Source organism: Lithobates pipiens, unplaced genomic scaffold (assembly GCF_037356315.1).
Source record: "Lithobates pipiens isolate NorthernLeopardFrog02 unplaced genomic scaffold, aLitPip1_a1.2 Scaffold_25, whole genome shotgun sequence".
Classification (NCBI taxonomy): domain Eukaryota; kingdom Metazoa; phylum Chordata; class Amphibia; order Anura; family Ranidae; genus Lithobates; species Lithobates pipiens.
In genome coordinates, this window is record NW_027507787.1 from 103298282 (window position 1) to 103320804 (window position 22523).

The 22523-nt window shown below is 45.6% G+C and overlaps 8 pseudogenes; all 8 read left to right on the forward strand.

Annotated features, from left to right (window-relative positions):
• Positions 1 to 1802: 1802 nt before the first annotated feature.
• LOC143931560 (5S ribosomal RNA) lies at positions 1803 to 1921 on the forward strand (annotated as a pseudogene).
• A 3737-nt stretch (positions 1922 to 5658) lies between these two features.
• LOC143931388 (5S ribosomal RNA) lies at positions 5659 to 5777 on the forward strand (annotated as a pseudogene).
• Positions 5778 to 5872: 95 nt separating this feature from the next.
• On the forward strand, positions 5873 to 5992 carry LOC143931517 (5S ribosomal RNA; annotated as a pseudogene).
• A 58-nt stretch (positions 5993 to 6050) lies between these two features.
• On the forward strand, positions 6051 to 6169 carry LOC143932094 (5S ribosomal RNA; annotated as a pseudogene).
• A 13953-nt stretch (positions 6170 to 20122) lies between these two features.
• On the forward strand, positions 20123 to 20241 carry LOC143931955 (5S ribosomal RNA; annotated as a pseudogene).
• Positions 20242 to 20340: 99 nt separating this feature from the next.
• Positions 20341 to 20459, forward strand: LOC143931731 (5S ribosomal RNA; annotated as a pseudogene).
• Positions 20460 to 20782: 323 nt separating this feature from the next.
• On the forward strand, positions 20783 to 20901 carry LOC143931261 (5S ribosomal RNA; annotated as a pseudogene).
• Positions 20902 to 21004: 103 nt separating this feature from the next.
• LOC143932270 (5S ribosomal RNA) lies at positions 21005 to 21123 on the forward strand (annotated as a pseudogene).
• Positions 21124 to 22523: the final 1400 nt, after the last annotated feature.

Below are 22523 nucleotides of genomic sequence, written 5' to 3' on the forward strand. Positions count from 1 at the left end.
GGTAAATATGATGCCTAAGTCCCTCTCCCATTTGTGGATAAATGGTGGGGGTCGACTCCTCCTCCTGACTACTTAATAGGTTGTACAGGAGGGAGAGGGTGTGTCGCACAGGTTCCCTTTTGTGACAGATTAATTCATAGGGCGTCAGGTCTCTAGGAGTGTAGGGGGCCCTTTGTATGGCCAGAAGAAAGTGACGAAGTTGATAAGCACTAAACAAGTCAAGCGGAGGGTCAGAAGCTCGGCGACAGTTTGCGTGGTCGGGAGCCCTCCCGAGGGCCACACCTCTCCCAGACGCTGTTTCCCCACCACTGTCAACTGTTGCAGTTTCTTGTTGGTAAATCCCGGTGGGAAGTCTGAATTACCTATAACCGGAGTCATTGGTGACAGCAGGGGAGCAATGTGTGTGCAGCGGAACAACCTCCGCACAACAGCCAACATAGCTCCCACTACGGGGTGACCTCTGAGGTCTTTTGGTAGGGTGGACAGGAGCCACGGGGAGGTCAATAGGGGAATGGATCCATCCTCAATTTCCATCTCCACCCACTGCTTGTGTGGGCCATTACAATGCCAATCAACGACTCTCGCTAGCAGAGTCACTCTGTAGTATTGTCTGAGATCTGGGGGACCCAGACCCCCCTTGTCCTTTGGTCTGGCAAGCAATTGCAAACGGGCTCTGGGCGGTTTGCGCGCCCAAATAAAGTCCCGGAGCAGCACCTGCAGTTGTCTGAAAAAAATTGGGGGTAACCAGATCGGTAATGTCTGGAACATGTATAAGATCCGCGGGAGGGCCGTCATTTTGAATGCATTACAGCGCCCGAACCAGGTCAGTGTTAAAGCATGCCAGTTTCCCAAATCAGATTTCAGTCTATTCAGGAGAGGGACAAAATTAAGCGGGTACAATTGCGCTAAATCCGCAACGCCCAGGTAACGTATAGATTTTTCAGCCCAGTAGAATGGAAAAGCGGAGTGGAGCCTCTTGGCCTCACCATCCGGGACCGATATATTCAATACAGCCGACTTGGCGCAATTGATTTTATAGTTTGATAGGCTGCCGTATCGCTGGAGAGACGCAAGTATATTGGGAAGCAAAATGTGTGGATTGGAGACGGAAAAAATTATAACATCAGCGTACGCCGCAATTTTGTGGTGTGCCGAGGGTTTGGATATGCCAGTAATATTAGGGTCATTCCGAACGTGACACATAAGTGGTTCCAGTGTCAGAATAAAAATTAGGGGAGACAGATGGCACCCCTGCCTCATCCCATTAGTGATGGGGAAAGAGTCCGAGCACCACTCGTTCACCCGTACCGCTGCCGACGGTGTGGAGTAAAGCGACATCATCATGTTGGGGCCAAGACCTATCTATATGTTCCAGGGTGGCCTGCATAAAGTGCCAGGCTACCCTGTCAAAGGCCTTCTCCGCGTCCGTTGACAACATAAGCAAGGGCCTTCCCTGTACATGCGCCGCATGGATTAAATTGAGGACTCGGGCCGTATTGTCTCTAGCTTCCGACTTATTTTTATTTTTTTTGCTTGTTTCCCAAGGTGACAATCTTGGCGATTGTCAAAGTGCCTGAAGAGATTGCCTATGGGCACATCACCCTGAAAGCACCCGATCTCGTTTGATGTTGGAGGCTAAGAAGAGTCGGGCCTTGTTAGTACCTGGATGGGAGACTGCCTGGGAATACCAGGTGTCATAGACTTCTTTTTATGTTGTTGACGTTGACCTGTTTTTTTTTGCTTGTTTCCCAAAGTGACCATCTTGGTGTTTGTCAAGAGGGTTGAGAGTGCCTGAAGAGATTGCCTATGGCCACATCACTCTGAAAGCACCCAATCTCATGTGATTTTGGAGGCTAAGAAGAGTCGGGCCTGGTTAGTACCTGGATGGGAGACCACCTGGAAATACCAGTGATTGTAGGCTTCTTTTTATGTTGTTGGCGTTGATTCATTTTTTTTTTTGCTTGTTTCCCAAGGTGACCATCTTGGCATTTGTCAAGAGGGTTGAGAGTGCCCAAAGAGATCGCTTACAGCAGCATCACCCTGAAAGAGCCCTATCTCTTCTCTTCTCTGAGGCTAAGAAGGGTTGGGCCTAGTTAGTACCTGGATGGGAGATGGCGTTGGAATACCAGGTGCCGTATTCTTCTTTTTATGTTGTTGACATTGACCTGTTTTTTTTCGCTTGTATCTCAAGGTGACTATCTTGGCATTTGTCAAGAGGGTTGAGAGTGCCTAAAGAGATCGCTTACAGCCGCATCACCCTGAAAGCACCCTATCTCTTCTGATCTCAGAGGCTAAGAAGGGTTGGGCCTAGTTAGTACTTGAATGGGAGATGGCCTTGGAATACCAGGTGCCGTATTCTTCTTTTTATGTTGTTGGCGTTGACCTGTTTTTTTTCGCTTGTTTCCCAGGGTGACTATCTTGGCACTTTTCAAGAGGGATGAGAGTGCCCAAAGAGATTTCCTATGGGCACATCACCCTGAAAGCGCCCAATCTCCGCTGATCTCAGAGGCTAGAAAGGGTCGCGCCTTGTTAATACCTGGATGGGAGACCGCCTGGAAATACTAGGTGCGGTAGGCTTCTTTTTATGTTGTTGGCGTTGACTTGTTTTTTTTGTTTGTTTCCCAAGGTGACCATCTTGGCGTTTGTCAAGAGGGTTGAGCGTGCCTGAAAAAATCTACTATGGCTGCATCACCCTGAAAGAGCCAAATCTCATTTGATCTCAGAGGCTATGCAGGGTTGGGACCTGGTTAGTACCTGGATGGGAGACCGCCTGGGATTTCTCGATGCCATAGGCTTTTTTTTTAAGTTGTTGGCATTGACTTATTTTTTTTTATTGTTTTATTCTTTTATTAAGTATAAGTAGAACAACATAAATATAACAGTCAACCATACAGCATGACCCAGGGTCACAATTACATGGTAACAAAAAATAGGAAGCAAAATAACTCTGGGTTCTCAGAGGGGAGTCCTAGAGTTTCATGCAGAAAAGAGAGAAACCCCACCTCCGACATGTAGTACAGTATAACTAATGCAGCTCCGTTCGGACAAATGTAATCATGGAGAACAACTGGGACCACAGCGAGCCAGCTTATCATGACCTATGTGAACCAGAGAAAAATATGAGCCGGTCGTGTCCAGAACCCTGGGGTTCTTCTGGGTCCCAAAGGCTAGTAAGGAGACAAGGCATAGTCAAAAGGGAGGACGGGGGAAGAAGAGAGTGCAAAGACGGAGAGAGAGGAGGGGGGGGATGGCGGCGGGGAAAAAAAGAAAAATAAAGACAAAAAGGGAGGGGGGGGGGGGGAATGCCACCCAGGGCAGACATGGCCTACGTAGGTAAACGTTAGATGTTCAGTCTTTTTCTGGGACAGGGGCGCTGCTCACCTCCCGAATGTAGTCTCAAGTACCAGTAAAATACCTGCAGGGCCTCCATGTAACACTAAATGCCTCTTCAGTGTTGTGAAGGGTGGCGGTCAATTCTTCCATCCGGAGAATATGATTGACTTTGGAATACCACAGCACCTTGGATGGGGGCTCAGGCTGGTCGGTCAAGTGTAGAAGGCACGCTGCTGGGTTGTCTGCGATATCTACATTTCTGAGAGTTTTTATCGTCCCGGTCACCTCCACCCAAAAGTTCGTCAAGGCCGGGCATGCCCAGAAAATGTGTCCCATGGTCCCCGTATCTGAATTGCACCTCCAACAAACATCTGGGATCGATCTATTCATTTTATTCAGAAGATATGGGACTCTACACCAGCGTGAGACTATCTTGTATCCTGATTCTTGATATTGGTTTGCGATGGAAGCTTTATGTACTAATGTCAGGATCTTCCCTATCTGTTGTGGGGTAAATGTGATGCCAAAGTCCCTCTCCCATTTGTGGATAAATGGTGGGGTCGACTCCTCCTCCTGACTACTTAATAGGTTGTACAGGAGGGAGAGGGTGTGTCGCACAGGTTCCTTTTTGTGACATATGGATTCATAGGGCGTCAGGTCTCTAGGAGTGTAGGGGGCCCTTTGTATGGCCAGAAGAAAGGGACAAAGTTGATAAGCACTAAACAAGTCAAGCGGAGGGTCAGAAAGCTCGGCGACAGTTTGCGTGGTCGGGAGCCCTCCCGAGGACCACACCTCTCCCAGAGGCTGTTTCCCCACCACTGTCAACTGTCGCAGTTTCTTGTTGGTAAATCCCGGTGGGAAGTCTGGATTACCTATAACCGGAGTCATTGGTGACGGCAGGGGAGCAATGTGTGTGCAGCGGAACAACCTCCGCACAACAGCCAACGTAGCTCCCACTACGGGGTGATCTCTGAGGTCTTTTGGTAGGGAAGACAGGAGCCACGGGGAGGTCAATAGGGGAATGGATCCATCCTCAATCTCCATCTCCACCCACTGCTTGTGTGGGCCATTACAATGCCAATCAACGACTCTCGCTAGCAGAGTCACTCTGTAGTATTGTCTGAGATCTGGGAGACCCAGACCCCCCTTGTCCTTTGGTCTGGCAAGCAATTGCAAACGGGCTCTGGGCGGTTTGTGCGCCCAAATAAAGTCCCGGAGCAGCACCTGCAGTTGTCTGAAAAAAATTGTGGGTAACCGGATCGGTAATGTCTGGAACAAGTATAAGATCCGCGGGAGGGCTGTCATTTTGAATGCATTACAGCGCCCGAACCAGGTCAGTTTTAAAGCATGCCAGTTTCCCAAATCAGATTTCAGTCTATTCAGGAGAGGGACAAAATTAAGCGGGTACAATTGCGCCAAATCCGCTGCGATGTCAACGCCCAGGTAACGTATAGATTTTTCAGCTCAGTAGAATGGAAAAGCGGAGCGTAGCCTCTTGGCCTCACCATCCGGGACCGATATATTCAATACAGCCGACGGTGCAGTTGATTTTATTGTTTGATAGGCTGCCGTATCGCCGGAGAGCCGCGAGTATATTGGGAAGCGAAATGTGTGGATTGGAGACGAAAAAAATTAGATTGTCAGCGCACGCCGCAATTTTGTGGTGTGCTGAGGGTTTGGATATGGCAGTAATATTCGGGTCATTCCGAACGTGACACATAAGTGGTTCCAGTGTCAGAATAAAAATTAGGGGAGACAGAGGGCACCCCTGCCTCGTCCCATTAGTGATGGGGAAACAGTCCAAGATTCGTTTTTTTTTTTCGCTTGTTTCCCAAGGTGACCATCTTGGCATTTGTCAAGAGGGTTGAGAGTGCCCAAAGAGTTCGCTTACAGCAGCATCACCCTGAAAGAGCCCTATCTCTTCTCATCTCTGAGGCTAAGAAGGGTTGGGCCTAGTTAGTCCCTGGATGGGAGATGGCTTTGGAATACCATCTGCCGTAGTCTTCTTTTTATGTTGTTGACATTGATCTGTTTTTTTTTCGCTTGTTTCCCAAGGTGACTATCTTGGCATTTGTCAAGAGGGTTGAGAGTGCCCAAAGAGATTGCCTATGGGCACATAAGCCTGAAAGCGCCCGATCTCCTCTGATCTCAGAGGCTAAACAGGGTCGGGCCTTGCTAGTACCTGGATTGGAGACCACCTGGGAATACTAGGTGCTGAAGGCTTCTTTTTATGTTGTTGGCGTTGACTTTTTTTTTTTTTTTGTTTGTTTACCAAGGTGACCATCTTGGTGTTTGTCAAGAGGGTTGAGAGTGCCTGAAGAGCTCGCCTATGGCCACATAACCCTGAAAGCACCAGATCTCGTCTGATCTCAGAGACTAAACAGGGTCGGGCCTTGTTAATACCTGGATGGGAGACCACCTGGGAATACTAGGTGCTGTAGACTTCTTCTCATGTTGTTGGCGTTGACTTGATTTTTTTGTTTGTTTCCCAAGGTGACCATATTGGCGTTAGTCAAGGTTGAGAGTGCCTGAAGAAATCTCCTACGGCCACACCACCCTGAAAGAGCCCAATCTCATCTGATCTCAGAGGCTAAGCAGGGTTGGGACCAGTTTAGTACCTGGATGGGAGACCGCCTGGGATTTCCAGATGCCGTAGGCTATTTTTTCCGCTTGTTTCCAAGGTGACCATCTTAGTGTTTGTCAAGAGAGTTGAGAGTGCCTACAGCCACATCACCCTGAATCTGTTCCATCTCATCTGATCTTGGAGGCTAAGCAGGGGCGGGCCTGGTTAATGCCTGGATGGGAGACCTCCTGGGAATACCAGGTGTCGTAGGCTTCTTTTTTTTTTCAAATATAATTTTTTATCCAATAGGGAAGTACATAATGCAACAGAGAAATACAGAGCAAAAAGCAGCTGAACAATACTTGATACAGGTATATTCGCAACTGTGAGTCTGCCTTCCATCAATCACAATGATTCGAGGCACGGATAAAGTACTGTACCAAGATCTAGGGTCACACAAACCCCAGGTCCCTCCAGCATAATCCATCCAGAGGGGGGTGTGGGGCCGTCATTCCCAATTTTCCACTTTTTCCAAAAGAGAGAGGGGGTGGAGGGGGTGAGAGATAGGGGAGGAAGGCAGAAAAGAGAAGGATTGAAAGATGAGAAAAGGAGAAGAGGGGACGAGACACGATGTCCAAGGGGCCAGTCAAGGAAAGCTTAGAGCACTAAGGCGATAGCAGGCGCATCCTTCCAGCAAGATTATAAAGGTATTCCAGATGTCTCAGGTTTGTTTAAAAAATTCTTCTTGAGTAATGAAAGGGGGGGAACATTTTTTCCAATAGAGAGGGATGCAGGATTTCGCCGCATTTATCACATGCCGTGAAATTGATTTTTTTGTACTTCTTAATGGGAATCTGTGAATGGTGCAAGAAAAAGAATGCAGCCTCTTCCTGGATGGAGAAGTCTGTGAATTTTTGTGTTATGCATCGGATCTCTGTCCAGAAGTCCACCAAGCTGGGGCAGGACCAAAAAATGTGCAGCAACGTGCCCTCTTCTTCTCCACACCTCCAGCATATGTTCGAGGAAGAGGGGAAACATTTCTGCAGCTTTGATGGTGTCAAATACCACCTGGTGAGAAGTTTAAAATTCGTCTTCTGTATCTTCGTGCACAGCGACATTTTGAGAGCCAAAGTGATAATGAGTTGTCTCTGTGCTGGGGAAAATGAGCAATTAAGGTCCTTTTCCCAGTTGGACAGACAGGTTAAGTGTGGGTAATCTGTTTGAGAGAGAATGTGGGCCAAAGGGCCTTCGCTCCTGCATAGAGTCTCAAACTCCGTCTGAGGGCGCGCAAACGTTTGAGGATTGGGGATGGAATGGAGAAAATGATGTCGTTGCGCCGCTCTCCAAAAAGGCAGTTGGAAAAGCCCTGTCGGATCTGTTAGGGTTGATTTTCCATCAATGACAAATTTAGACGCATTGTCTAGGTTGGAATTTCTAAGTGGGTCCCCAGTTCAAAGGTTGGATGGCCACGTATAGGGAATAGGGGGGAAGTCAAAGACGTGAGTGTGTTTTGGGTAGCGATCAGGTGACTGACTTTCAACTAAGCCCCTATAGTGGGATGTGACATAAATTCTGTGGGTAAATACTTATAGCACCACATGGCACTTCTTAGCGGAATTCGGGAGTGAACTTAGAAAGTTTGTTTCGATTCCAGTCCAATACGCGCCCCAGGAGTGTGGTCGGACCAAGTAATATGGCCGATGGAGGAAGAGCTCACCAAGTGCAGTTGGTCATGTGGAATCAAGAAGAAGTCTATCCTCAAGTATGATTTGTGAGGGGAAGAGCAAAAAGAGTAGTCCCTTTCCCCAGAGTGTTGCAGACGCCAGACATCAACTAATTGGTCATTCAGTAAACACTTAGTAATCCGCTTTCTAGAGGAAATGAGGAGCGAGGAGAAAGAGGCAGAAGTGTCAACCGATGGCGAAAGGGGACATTAAAGTCCCCACCTAATATCAACTGGCCCTCCCGAAAATCACATAATCTGTGCAGGGTAGTTCTGAGGAACGTGTCTTGGTGATCATTGGGAGCGTACACAGTGGCAAATGTAAAAAGGCGCTCTCCAATGTGGCCCCTAAGAAAAAGATATCGGCCCCCAGGGTCCACCAAAGAATCCTGGAGATCAGAATGGAGACTCCCTTGGTCTTAGAGGAGGGGTTAGTAGAGTGGTAGACCTTAGGGAAGGATCTCGACCATAGAAAGGGGAGGCTAGTATTTTTAAAATGTGTTTCTTGTATAAAGGCCACATCAGTACAGGAAGTCTTCAGTTCTCACAGGAGGATCCACCGTTTTTCAGGGGAGTTCAGTCCCTTAACGTTTAGAGAGGTGACCTTGACTGAGTCTGCCATCGCTCCTCTGGGAGGGGGAGGGGGACGTCAGAGAAAAGCAAAGAAAGTTGAACCAAGGTAGGTTTTGGGTAGGTAATGCATGGCGGGAACTAAGGGGGAGAAAGGAAGGGCAAATGGAAGGAAAGATAAAGGGAAAAAAAGGCTGGGCACTTCAACCCCAGGGGGAGAGGGAAATTAAGGGTTGTCCGCACTCAACAGTACAGGAAGGGTATACTAAAACAGCACAATTATGCTATAGCGCTTACCAGATGTACACTGGGTTTAAAGCGCTGTCCTACTTGGGTTGGTGGGTAGACAGGTCAAGAGGGAGCCCCCGAATCCTAGTCCCCCCAGTCCCGGCAGTGGTAAATGTCACGTCTGATACCAGTATGCAAATAAAAGACAATCAGTAACATCATAGAACCAAAAAACAATAGTATAACCAAAACAGAGGTAGAGCATATAACTGTCAGCACTGAGGGGTCTCCTCGGCTCGCCCTAAACATAGGCATGCATGAGGGAGCCCGTAGCAACAGAAAAGGCATCACAGAATGGGATCCACGACCCCCGTCCCATACCCCTAAAGTACATGCAGTCACCGAACAAATGCATTTCTCCCTTTGGCAGATTGTCCTCTCCTTACCCCCTCTCCCCCGCCCACGCCCCGGGGGGAAAAGGGGCAGGGAAGGGGGGGAGGGGGGAGTGGAAGGGGGGAAAGGGGGAGTGAAAGGGGGGAAAGGGGGAGGTAAAGGAGGGAAGGGTGGGAAGGGGGGGAAAGGGAGGGGGGAAACAGGGGAGAGGGGACAAACATGCGGATATGTCAAGTCCTTTAGCGCACTCCCACCAGCAAACACCCGGACCCCAAAAAATTTAAACTCCTCCCCTCCATGGTCACCACATCAAGATGAAAGAGGAGCAGCCCTGGTCAGTGCATGGAAAATCCGTCAGGCAAATGGCTGGGGCCACCATCCCTCCATCCAACGGGAGACTTCATCCGAGCAGCAGTCCTGGGGCCCGCCAATTAGTGTCTCTCCTGCATCGCCATCGGGGGCTGTGTAGAGCATCCAGTAAGGGGTAAATCCTCCAGGGGGGTCCAGAGTCACACTGGAGGGAAGCAGTGTCTTGTACCAATAGGCTCAATAAATAAGTCATCAGGGTCCCCGAAAGCTGCAGAAGGCAATGTCGGCAAAGAGTAGGTGGGAGCCAGAGGGGGGGGCGAGGGGCGCAACCAGGGGGAGGGGACACATATGCGGGAATGTCTAGCCCTTCCAGTACAGTGCACTAGGTATCACTCAGACCCCCCAAAGTGCAACTCCCCCATCTAAGGTCAAGACTCCAGAAGGGAAGATGAGCCGCCCTGGTCTGTACATGAAAGAACCTGCTGCCAAGGGGTTGGGGCCATCATCCCTTCCTCCAATGGGAGATGCCACCGGCATGACAGCCCTGTGTCCTGTCAAGTGGTGCCCCTCTGACAATGTCGTTGTGGTATATGTGGAGCATCCAGGGAGAGGCAGGGACCACCCAAACAGTGAGGGGTAAAGCCTCCAAGGGGGACCGGTGTCAGACAGGAGGATAGCGGTGTCTTGTACAAGTTGGTTAATTAGACAAGTCATCCAGTGTGTTCCTGTGAGCAGCGGAAGTAAAGGTCGGTAAGGATTATGAATGGGTGGGGGCCAGGGAGTGCATAAAACTGCCACCAGATGACCGGGGCAGAGAGGGCAAGGGGATGAAAGTCAGATCTGGTAAGTGGGGGCGGGGGTGAGGAGTGTCCCTCATATTACTCACGTTGGCCATACCTTGAAGCTGAGCGCTCTGCATACCCAGGACGTTCTTCTGTATAATCTAGCCTATCTGTATACATTAGCCTGTCTTTTGTACACATTAGTTGGTCCTACACTAGTCTGTCTGTATACACTAGTGTATACAGATAGGCTAGATTATACAGAAGAAGGTCCTGGGTATGCAGAGATGGAGGATATGGTATACAGAGAGAGAGGCTAGAGTATGCATACTTGCTAGTGTATACAGACGGACTAGTGTATACAGAAGACCGGCTAGTTTATATAGGGAGGCTAATGTGTGCAAAAGACAGGCTAGTGTATACAAATAGGCTAGATTATAGAGAAGAACATCTTGGGTATGCAGAGAGAGAGGCTGGGTTACACAGAGAGGCTGGTGTATGCAGACTTGCTAGTGTATACAGACGGACGAGTGTATACAGAGAGGCTTGGGTATACAGAGAGCTAATGTATAAAGAGCAGCTAGTGTATACAAAAGACATCCAAGGGTATACAGAGAAACTCGTGTATGCAGAAGACGGGCTAGTTTATACAGAGAGGCTAAAGTGTACAAAACACAGGCTAGTGTATATAGATAGGCTAGATTATACAGAAGAACGTCCTGGGTATGCAGAGATGGAGGCTAGGGTATACAGAGAGAGAGACTGTGTTACACAGAGAGGCTAGAGTATGCAGACTTGCTAGTGTATACAGACGGACTAGTATATACAGAAGACCAGCTAGTTTATACAGAGAGGCTAATGTGTACAAAAGACAGGCTAGTTTATACAGATAGGCTAGATTATACAGAAGAACGTCCTGGGTATGCAGAGATGGAGGCTAGGGTATACAGAGAGAGAGAGAGAGATAGGCTGGGTTACACAGAGAGGCAGGAGTATGCAGACTTGCTAGTGTTTACAGATGGACTAGTGTATACAGTAGACCGGCTAGTTTATACAGAGAGGCTAATGTGTACAAAAGACAGGCTAGTGTATACAGATAGGCTAGATTATACAGAAGAAGGTCCTGGTTATGCAAGAGATGGAGGCTAGGGTATGCAGAGAGAGAGGCTTGGTTACACAGACTTGCTAGTGTATACAGACGGACTAGTGTATACAGAGGACCGGCTAGTTTATACTGAGAGGCTAATGTGTACAAAAGACAGGCTAGTGTATACAGATAGGCTAGATTATACAGAAGAACGTCCTGGGTATGCAGAGATGTGGAGGCTAGGGTATACAGAGAGAGAGGCTAGAGTATGCATACTTGCTAGTGTATACAGGCGGACTAGTGTTTATAGTTTATACAGATTGACAAATGTGTACAAAAGACAGGATAGTGTATACAGATCGGCTAGATTATACAGATAGGCTAGATTATACAGAAGAACGTCCTGGGTATGCAGAGATGGAGGCTGGGTTACACAGTGAGGCTAGTGTATGCAGGCTTGCTAGTGTATACAGACGGACTAGTGTATACAGTAGACCAGCTAGTTTATACAGGGAGGCTAATGTCTACAGAAGACTGGCTAGTGTATACACATAGGCTAGATTATAGAGAAGAACGTCCTGGGTATGCAGAGATGGAGGCTAAGGTATACAGAGAGAGAAGTTGGGTTACAAAGAGAGGCTAGTGTATGCAGACTTGCTAGTGTATACCGGTGGACTAGTGTATACAGAGAAGCTTGGGTATACAGAGAGCTAATGTATAAAGAGATGCTAGTGTATACAAAAGACAACCAAGAGTAGACAGTGAAGCTCGTGTATACAGAAGACCGGCTACAGAGAAGCTAATTTGTACCAAAGACAGGCTAGTGTATGCAGAGAGGCTGGGACACCGAAACTATTGTAAAAATAAGGCAGGCTAGTGTATATAGATTACGGGCACGTGTATACAGAAGACAGTCTATATTGAGTGGCTGGTGTACACAGAGAGATTAATGTATACAGAAAAGCTAGCGTGTAAAGAAGACAGGACTTTATTTTTTGCTAATGCAACTACTTCTGAAACATGTAAAGTGCTTTTTTCATATTTTGGTGCTGTTAAAAAGTGATGTGTTGTCAGTGGTGATATCAATGTGACAGTTAATGTGGAGAACTACAACTATACAAAATAGAGCAAAAGAGTGCTAAGTGATAGAGACGATATTGCTTTTGAAAGATTTGTATTATTATACATAACATTGTTAGCAGACAAATAGGACAATTTACATGGCTTAATAATGCAGAGCGTAATTTATCAGGAGAGAGATCCAAAACGTTAGTTGCAGTAGCTTCATAAAACTGAGAAATCGTTGCATTACTCTAAATTTAAAAGTTGTTCCGGTAGCACTAAAAAGACGATATTAGATGAGTGATCTACACATTTCGTTTACTATTGCAGAGAGATACCGGCTAAATGTTAATATGTTAATATGTGCTGCGTGTAAGGTAGAAATTAGATGGTTTAGTGTGAGCTGGTTTACCAGGATTTAGAGATAGTAATCTGTTCATACTAATAATAAATATAGCAAAATAACTCTAAAATTAATATTGAGACAGTATATACAGGTCGGGTTTAAATGGAAATACACGAAATAACAGCAACGACGTGTGTAGGTTTTTATCAATCAGGTTCATTACGTGTCTTCAATCATGTAGTGAATATACCCCAAATATAGCACAAGGATGAGAAAGCATAATAACTAACAGAGGATGACATGGCAAAAAGACAAACTGCATTAGAAATGTGAATATGAATTAGAGATGAAATGCCAATCCCCACGGCTACGTACAGCAAAGTGTGAGCTAAGCAGCTAAATATTGTGCAATAGCAGAGATTAGGTATTGCAGTCGAAAGTTATCTATAGCAGAGAGATACCAGCTAAATGTGAGACGAGCAATTAAACTGTTCACGGTAGCATTGCATTACTCTTAATATGTGCAGCGTGCAAAAAAGCAATAAGATGGTTTTGTATTACCCTAAAATTAGCAGTATACGTAATAAAGGTCAGTAGGTAACCTGGATTTAGACATAGAAAACTCTACAATCTAATTTAGCAAAATTAGAACGGATAATATTGAGACAGTATATAAAAGTCGAGTTTAAGTGGAAATACACAAAATATCTAGCTTACCTTTACATTGTTCAATAGAGCGTTGCAAAGTAATACCAAAGAAGAATGTTGGAATATCAATTAGATGAGATGATTGCTGTAATCATGAAATATCAGCAACGACGTGACGAGGTTTCTATCGTTTTTCAGGATTCTTACGTGTCTTTAAGGATGAGTAAGTATAATAACTGGCAAAGTATGACAATTGCAAAGAGACAAATTGCATTAGAGATGTGAGGTAGACATGAAATGTCATTCCCCATTGGTTATTTACATGTAACCATTAATACAGTTAACGCGGCTACATACAGCAAAGTGTGAGCTAAGCAGCTAAATATTACTTAATATTGCAGAAATTTTGAAAATTGCAGTTTAAAAGAGATCGGAAGCGTTAGTTGCAGTAGATCCAAAATGACTGAGAAATAATTTCAGTACTATAAATGTAAAAGTTATCCCGGCAGCACTGAGTGGACTGATATTAGATGAGTGATCGTTGTGGTACAAATTCAGTTTCCTATAGCAGAGAGATACCAGCTAAATGTGAGAAGAGCAATTAAACTGTTCACATCGGTAGCATTGTATTACTCTTAATATGTGCAGCGTGTAAAGAAGCAATAAGATGGTTTTGTATTATCCTAAAATTAGCAGTATACGTAATAAAGGTGAGTAGGTAACTTGGATTTAGACATAGCAAACTACAGGTCGAGTTTAAGTGGAAATACACAAAATATATAGCTTACCTTTACATTGTTCAATAGAGCGTTGCAAAGTAATACCATGGCAGAATGTCGGAATAGCAATTAGATGGGATGATTGCTGTAATCATGAAATATCAGCAACGACTAGGTTTCTATCGGATGAGAAAGTATAATAACTGGCAAAGTATGACATGGCAAGGAGACAAATTGCATTAGAGATGTGAGATGGACATGAAATGTCAATCCCTATTGGTTACTTACATGTAAACGCGGCTACATACAGCAAAGTGTGAGCTAAGCAGCTAAAGGGTATTTTAAGAGTAAATTGACGTAGCTTGAAAATTCCAACGTGTAAATCGTTCCATTAATTTTGTTACGCACGAAGACGGCTTACAATGATTGTTTTCCGTTTCCACTGGTTATTGGCATAATGTATCAGTAACCATGAACATTAATAGTGATAGACAGCTCACATTAGGATGTATGCATGATGTGAATGTAAAATAGTTGCATTATGTGTTATTAATGTAATCAAACTGTATTGCTATGCTTTGCTACTGCAACCACTTCTCAATCAAGTAAACCGTCCCACTGCTTTTCTCACATTTTGCTGCTGTTAAAAAACGTGTTGCAAGTGTTATGTGTTACAAATGGTTAACAGTTAATGTGGAGAGGAAGTAATACACAAAATAGATTTAGAAAGAGAATCCTATTGCATAGAGGTAGCGAGAGATGGTTGCATTACTCTTAAGGCAGAATGTCGGAATAGCAATGAGATTCGATGGTTGCAACATAAAACGAAATTGAGCACGGCTAAAATACAGAACAACAGTACATAATTTAAGAGTACAGTAGAATATAGTATAAATTATTTAAGATTAAATAGACTTAGAATGAAAAAAATCTAAGTTTAAATCGTTGAGTAAATCGTTGAGTAAATCGTAAATTTATCAGCTAAGTTAACGCTGAGATTATGATTAATTTCACAGTTCCATTACGCGGTCCTTTTCCACTGGTATAGTCATAATTTAATATCAGTAATTGCTATCAGTAAATATTAAAATTGTAAGACGGTTCACGGTTATGTGGAATTGATATGGATTTAAAAGCGGTACATTAATTTTCTGAAGCATATGGCAGAAAGACGGCTTACACTGCTTTTCTCACATTTTGCTGCGGTAAAAAGAAATGTTTTGTCACTGTGTTTTAACTGTGACAGTTAAGGTGGAGAAAAAGAAGTAATACAGAAAATAGAGTCAAACAGTGGAAGCGTTTATTTGTCATGACAGCTGATACTGGTTGAGCAATAAAACTGTTTTATTAAGATGTAAGACTAGTTTTATTCTCTACATATAGGCTTTTCAGAGAGTTGTATAATATAGGCGACCAATAGGACATTTAAATGGCTTAATATTGTAGGGAGGAAGTATCGCTGTTCAAAGGTAAGAGATTGAAAGCTTAGCTTGTATATTGCCGAGAAATAGTTGCGTTAGTCGAAATTTAAAGGATATGCCGGTACCAATGAGAAAGCTTATATTAGACTAGTTGATCTTTGCATTACACAATCCTATTATTATTATTAAGATCATAGTGCAGAGAGATACTCAGTTAATGTCAGAGATACTCGGTTAATGTCAGAAAAGCAATAAAACTGTTTACATCGTTAGCGAGCGATAGTTACATTACTCTTAGTATGTGCAGCATGTCTGGTAGCAAATGGATGGTTTTGTGAACATTTTGCATTAACGTACAAGTAGCGGTAGAACTCATCGAAGTGAATAGATTTAACCGGATTTTGAGATAGTACTCTCTATTTCTAATAAGAAATAAAGAAAAATAAGTCAGGATGGTGTGTCAGGACTGTCACATACTCAATGTGACAGTTGATGTGGAGAATTACAAATATGCAAAATAGAGCAAAAGAGTACATGGTTTATTTTGATGTATGATAGTTTTATTGCATGCTTGATGTGGATGATTAAAATCGTGTAGTTATCTATAAGAATGAAAAGGCATAACATGGCAATGAGACATACTCCATTAGAGATGTGAGCTAGATGAAATGATGAAATGTCTCTGTATAGCCCAGATTGTCTTCTGTTATCACTTAGCCTACCCTCTAAATTCACTAACCTCTCTATATACACCAGCATGTTTACACTAGCCGGTCTTCTGCATACAATAGCCTGTCTTCGATATACACTAGCCTATGTTCTGAATACACTAGCCCGTCTTCTGTCTTCTATATGCCCTAGCCTGTCTTCTGTATACATTAGTCTCTCTGTATAAACTAGCATCTCTGTATACCCCAAACTGTCTTCTGTAAAAACATGTCTCTCTTCATAGCCTGTCTAGCCTTTCTTCTGTACACACTAGCTTCTCTGTATACAGTAACCAGGCTTCTATATACAATAGCTTCACTCTATGCACTAGCCTCTCTGTATAATCTAGCCTCTATATATACGCTAGATAGTGTTCTGCATTCACTAGCCTCTGCTCCAGCCTTTATTCTGTATTCACTAGCCTTTCTTCTGTATGCTGTAGTCTTCTATATATACTAGCTTCTCTGTACACCCCTGCATCTCTGTAATACACTAAACCCTTTGTATACCACAGCCTGTCTTCTGTATACTCTAGACTGTAAAAACTAGCTAGAATACACCAGCCTGTCTTCTGTACCCACTAGACTCTCTGTATACAGTACCCAGTCTTCTGTATACATTGTCAGCTTGGATATATACCCAAGCCTGTTTTGTGTATACACTAGTCTCTCTATATGCATTGTCCTATCTGTATACACTCGACTCTCTCTATACACTAACCTCTCTATATACACTAACATCTAGCTTCTCTTTAAACTAGCCTCTCTGTGTACCCCAGCCTCATTGTTTACTCTAGCATACTCAAGCCTATCTGCATACACGAGTCTGTATTCTGTATTCACTAGCCTTTCTTCTGTATGCTGTGGTCTTCCATATATACCAGCTTCTCTGTACACCCTAGCACTGTAACAGTGCTAGGTTCCTGTATTACAGAAACAGAACACCAGCAATAAGGTGTATACTGTGCAGGAGGCACACAACACCCACTCTAACTTCCGCATGCGCAGTACACAGCAACACAGATTCCGAAAATTGCCGAGCATGAACGGCGCCTGCGCACTGAGTCCAGGTTCTATCCCCACTATCCAAGTGGACATAGAGTCAGAATATAAAAGAGCCGAGCGCAGCGAGGCCGAGCCCGAAGCGTGGCGAGCCAAGCTCGCCTGCGAGGGGCCCTCTAATATTCAAAACCCTATGTCCGCTTGGATGGTGGGGCTACCACCTCAACTCACCGCGCAGGCGCCGTTCAGCTTCGGAGATTTTCCGAAGCTTCGTCTGCTCCGTATTGCGCATGCGCAGTACATCGCGGACACTATATCATGGCCGGACAGTATATGGCAGAACACCTGCACCAGTCAACCACCGGTGTCATGTGCATCGCTGTCTAATATAGAGCAGGGTCCGGGAAGCCAATACCTCCCCGCAATTTCGGTCGCAATAGCATTGCCCTACCAATACGCATATGTTTTCCGCGCCAGAGGAACTTGATAAAGATTGAGCGAACCGCATGAAAGAAAGTCTGGGGTATTTTGATAGGTAAGGCTTGTAGTAGGTACAGAAGTCGTGGCATTGCGTTCATCTTCAACACATTACAGCGTCTGAACCATGACAGAGCTAGTGGGTCCCATCTTTTAAGGTCCGATGTAAGCCCATAGGCTTCTTTTTATGTTGTTGGCTTTGACCTGTTTTTTTTCCTTGTTTCTCAAGGCGACCATCTTGGCGTTTGTCAACAGGGTTGGGCGTGTCTTGAAGAGAACGCTTATGGCCACATCAACCTGAAAGCACCCAATCTCGTCTGATTTCAGAGGCTAAGCAGCGTCAGGCCTAGTTAGTACCTGGATGGGAGACTGCCTGGGAAGACCAGGTGCCATAGAAGGATCTGGTCTGGTTAGTGTCTTGATTGGGAGATCGCCTGGGAATACTGGATGCCGTAGGCTTCTTTTTATGTTGTTGGCTTTGACCTGTTTTTTTTAGCTTGTTTCCCAAGGTGACCATCTTGGCTCTTGTCAAGAGGCTTCAGAGTGCCCAAAGAGAGTGCCTACAGCCAAATCACCCTGAAAGAGCCTAAAAGCCTAAAAAGGGGCGCTGCTCACCTCCCGAATGTAGTCTCAAGTACCAGTAAAATACCTCCAGGGCCTCCATGTAACACTAAATGCCTCTTCAGTGTTGTGAAGGGTGGCGGTCAAATCTTCCATCCGGAGAATATGATTGACTTTGGAATACCACAGCTCCTTGGATGGGGGCTGAGGCTGCCTCCACAGTGTGGGAATGCCGGCCCGGGTGGCGTTCAGGAGTTGCATCGTGAGGGTTTTTTTGTATTTTCGAACAGGCTGTCCGGTCAAGTGTAGAAGGCACGCTGCTGGGTTGTCTGCGATATCTACATTTCTGAGAGTTTTTATCGTCCCGGTCACCTCCACCCAAAAGTTCCTCAAGGCCGGGCATGCCCAGAAAATGTTTCCCCTTTTTTCCCTGTATCTGAATTGCACCTCCAACAAACATCCGGAATCGATCTATTCATTTTATTCAGAAGGTATGGGACTCTATACCAGCGTGAGACTATCTTGTATCCTGATTCTTGATATTGGTTTGCGATGGAAGCTTTATGTACTATTGTCAGGATCTTCCCTATCTGTTGTGGGGTAAATATGATGCCTAAGTCCCTCTCCCATTTGTGGATAAATGGTGGGGGTCGACTCCTCCTCCTGACTACTCAATAGGTTGTACAGGAGGGAGAGGGTGTGTCGCACAGGTTCCCTTTTGTGACAGATGGATTCATAGGGCGTCAGGACTCTAGGAGTGTAGGGGGCCCTTTGTATGGCCAGAAGAAAGTGACGAAGTTGATAAGCACTAAACAAGTCAAGCGGAGGGTCAGAAAGCTCGGTGACAGTTTGTGTGGTCGGGAGCCCTCCGGAGGGCCACACCTCTCCCAGATGCTGTTTCCCCACCACTGTCAACTGTTGCAGTTTCTTGTTGGTAAATCCCGGTGGGAAGTCTGAATTACCTATAACTGGAGTCATTGGTGACGGCAGGGGAGCAATGTGTGTGCAGCGGAACAACCTCCGCACAACAGCCAACGTAGCTCCCACTACGGGGTGACCTCTGAGGTCTTTTGGTAGGGTGGACAGGAGCCACGGGGAGGGGAATGGATCCATCCTCAATCTCCATCTCCACCCACTGCTTGTGTGGGCCATTACAATGCCAATCAACGACTCTCGCTAGCAGAGTCACTCTGTAGTATTGTCTGAGATCTGGGAGACCCAGACCCCCCTTGTCCTTTGGTCTGACAAGCAATTGTAAACGGGCTCTGGGCGGTTTACGCGCCCAAATAAAGTCCCGGAGCAGCACCTGCAGTTGTCTGAAAAAAATTGGGGGTAACCGGATCGGTAATGTCTGGAACATGTATAAGATCCGCGGGAGGGCCGTCATTTTGAATGCATTACAGCGCCCGAACCAGGTCAGTGTTAAAGCATGCCAGTTTCCCAAATCAGATTTCAGTCTATTCAGGAGAGGGACAAAATTAAGCGGGTACAATTGCGCTAAATCCGCTGCGATGTCAACGCCCAGGTAACGTATAGATTTTTCAGCCCAGTAGAATGGAAAAGCGGAGCGGAGCCTCTTGGCCTCACCATCCGGGACCGATATATTCAATACAGCTGACTTGGCGCAATTGATTTTATAGTTTGATAGGCTGCCGTATCGCTGGAGAGACGCAAGTATATTGGGAAGCAAAATGTGTGGATTGGAGACGGAAAAAATTATAACATCAGCGTACGCCGCAATTTTGTGGTGTGCCGAGGGTTTGGATATGCCAGTAATATTTGGGTAATTCCGAACGTGACACATAAGTGGTTCCAGTGTCAGAATAAAAATTAGGGGAGACAGATGGCACCCCTGCCTCGTCCCATTAGTGATGGGGAAAGAGTCCGAGCACCACTCGTTCACCCGTACCGCTGCCGACGGTGTGGAGTAAAGTGACATCATCATGTTGGGGCCAAGACCTATATGTTCCAGGGTGGCCTGCATAAAGTGCCAGGCCACCCTGTCAAAGGCCTTCTCCGCGTCCGTTGACAACATAAGCAAGGGCCTTCCCTGTACATGCGCCGCATGGATTAAATTGAGGACTCGGGGCGTATTGTCTCTAGCTTCCAACTTATTTTTATTTTTTTTGCTTGTTTCCCAAGGTGACCATCTTGGCGTTTGTCAAGAGGGTTGAAAGTGCCTGAAGAGATTGCCTACGGGCACATCACCCTGAAAGCACCCGATCTCGTTTGATGTTGGAGGCTAAGAAGAGTCGGGCCTTGTTAGTACCTGGATGGGAGACCGCCTGGGAATATCAGGTGTCGTAGACTTCTTTTTATGTTGTTGGCGTTGACCTGTTTTTTTTCGCTTGTTTCCCAAAGTGACCATCTTAGTGTTTGTCAAGAGGGTTGAGAGTGCCTGAAGAGATTGCCTATGGCCACATCACTCTGAAAGCACCCAATCTCGTCTGATCTTGGAGGCTAAGAAGAGTCGGGCCTGGTTAGTACCTGGATGGGAGACCACCTGGGAATACCAGTTATTGTAGGCTTCTTTTTATATTGTTGGCGTTGATTCGTAGTTTTGTTTTTTTGCTTGTTTCCCAAGGTGACCATCTTGGCATTTGTCAAGAGGGTTGAGAGTGCCCAAAGAGATCGCTTACAGCAGCATCACCCTGAAAGAGCCCTATCTCTTCTCTTCTCTGAGGCTAAGAAGGATTGGGCCTAGTTAGTACCTGGAGGGGAGATGGCGTTGGAATACCAGGTGCCGTATTCTTCTTTTTATGTTGTTGACATTGACCTGTTTTTTTTCGCTTGTATCTCAAGGTGACTATCTTGGCATTTGTCAAGAGGGTTGAGAATGCCCAAAGAGATTGCCTATGGGCACATAACCCTGAAAGCGCCCGATCTCCTCTGATCTCAGAAGCTAAACAGGGTTGGGCCTTGCTAGTACCTGGATTGGAGACCACCTGGGAATACTAGGTGCTGTAGGCTTATTTTTATGTTGTTGGCCTTGACCTGTTTTTTTTTTTTCACTTGTTTCCCAAGGTGACCATTTTGGCGTTTGTCATGAGGGTTGAGAGTGCCCGATGAGATCACCTACGGCCCCATCACCCTGAAAGCGCCCAATCTCGTCTGATCTCGGATGCTAAACAGTGTCGGGCCTGGTTAGTACCTGGATGGGAGACCGCCTGGGAATACCAGGTGCCATAGGCTTCTTTTTTTTTTTTTTTTTTATTTAGTAGTATGCGACATACAATGCAAAGGCAACTTCACAGAATGTGTGATACAAATAGTTACAAACAAACGATCATATTGCATGGATATCAGAGCCAATGGTAAGAAGTCCGAGGAGAATAGCACGTGTACAGCTTTGCGGTCATATCAAGATGAGATTAAAGCTCCATCTCATTGGGATCCTCTACCACTTAAAATATTATTGATACTAGCCCTGCTACCCTCGAAGAGTTTAGATATCCATAGATAGGGGAAGAGTATTGTGTAGTAGTCAAATGGGGTCGGAACATACCATTTTCTTTTCCCTTTTTTGAGTTAAGAAGGGAAATAGTAGAACTGAAAGGAGGGAGAAGGGGAAAGAGAAGATTGGGGAAGGAAATTGCAGAAAAGGAAAAGAAGGGGTAAGGGGGTGTCGTGGGTAGAGTGGATAGGGTGGGGTCCCCTCCCAGGGAGCAAGAGACGCCCTCGGCTCACCAGCTCATCAGCTGTCAAACGTTTGGAACAGCGATCTCCAACGATCACCATGAGCTTACTATGTCTCATGGAGGTATTCTTCCGAAAAGCGAAACTGGGTCCAGTAGAACCATCTGTTCCCATGCTCCTCCATTTTATCCCTCATTGTGGCAGTCAGGTCTTCCATTCGTTCAATATCATTTACTCTTGCGAACCACTGGGTCACCATTGGAGCAGATTGCTCTTTCCACTGACTTGGGATGCAGGCCCTAGCTGCATTGAGGAGATGTTTAAGTAAGGACTTATGATAACGCTTAGATTGAGAAGAACTGCTGCGGGATCATTGGCTAAGGAAATGTCTGTGAACTTGTGGATGAGTCTCAGGACAGGCTGCCAGAATGTTTGTAATTTAGGGCATTCCCAGAAAGGGTGGAGAATGGTGCCAGCCTGTTGCCCACAGCGACAGCAGCGGTCAGATTGACCGGGGAATATTTTGTACAACACCACCGGTGTACGATACCAGCGTGTGATCAGCTTATATGAGATCTCCTGATATTTACTGCAGAGTGACGACTTATGGGCGAAAAAGAGTATTCTGTCCTTCTGTGGTTTGGAGAATGTAGTTTGTAAGTCTCTTTTCCATTTAGCTAGGAAGGGTGGATCCGTGGAGGATTGTGCGCCTGTCAGGATTTGGTAGGACCTAGAGAGGGAACCACGAATTGGGCCATCATCCAGGCAAAGTTCCTCAAAGGGGTGGAATTGTCTAGAGAAGAACGACTGGTTAGGTAGTGATCCGAGGAAATGGATTAGCTGTCTAGCTCTCCAGCTATCCAATGCAACAGGTACTTGCTCTAGCAGTATGGTCCCCATGGGAATCAAGCCCGTGGGTCCAAGAAATAGGGCTGCTCTCAGAAGCCCTTTCGGGG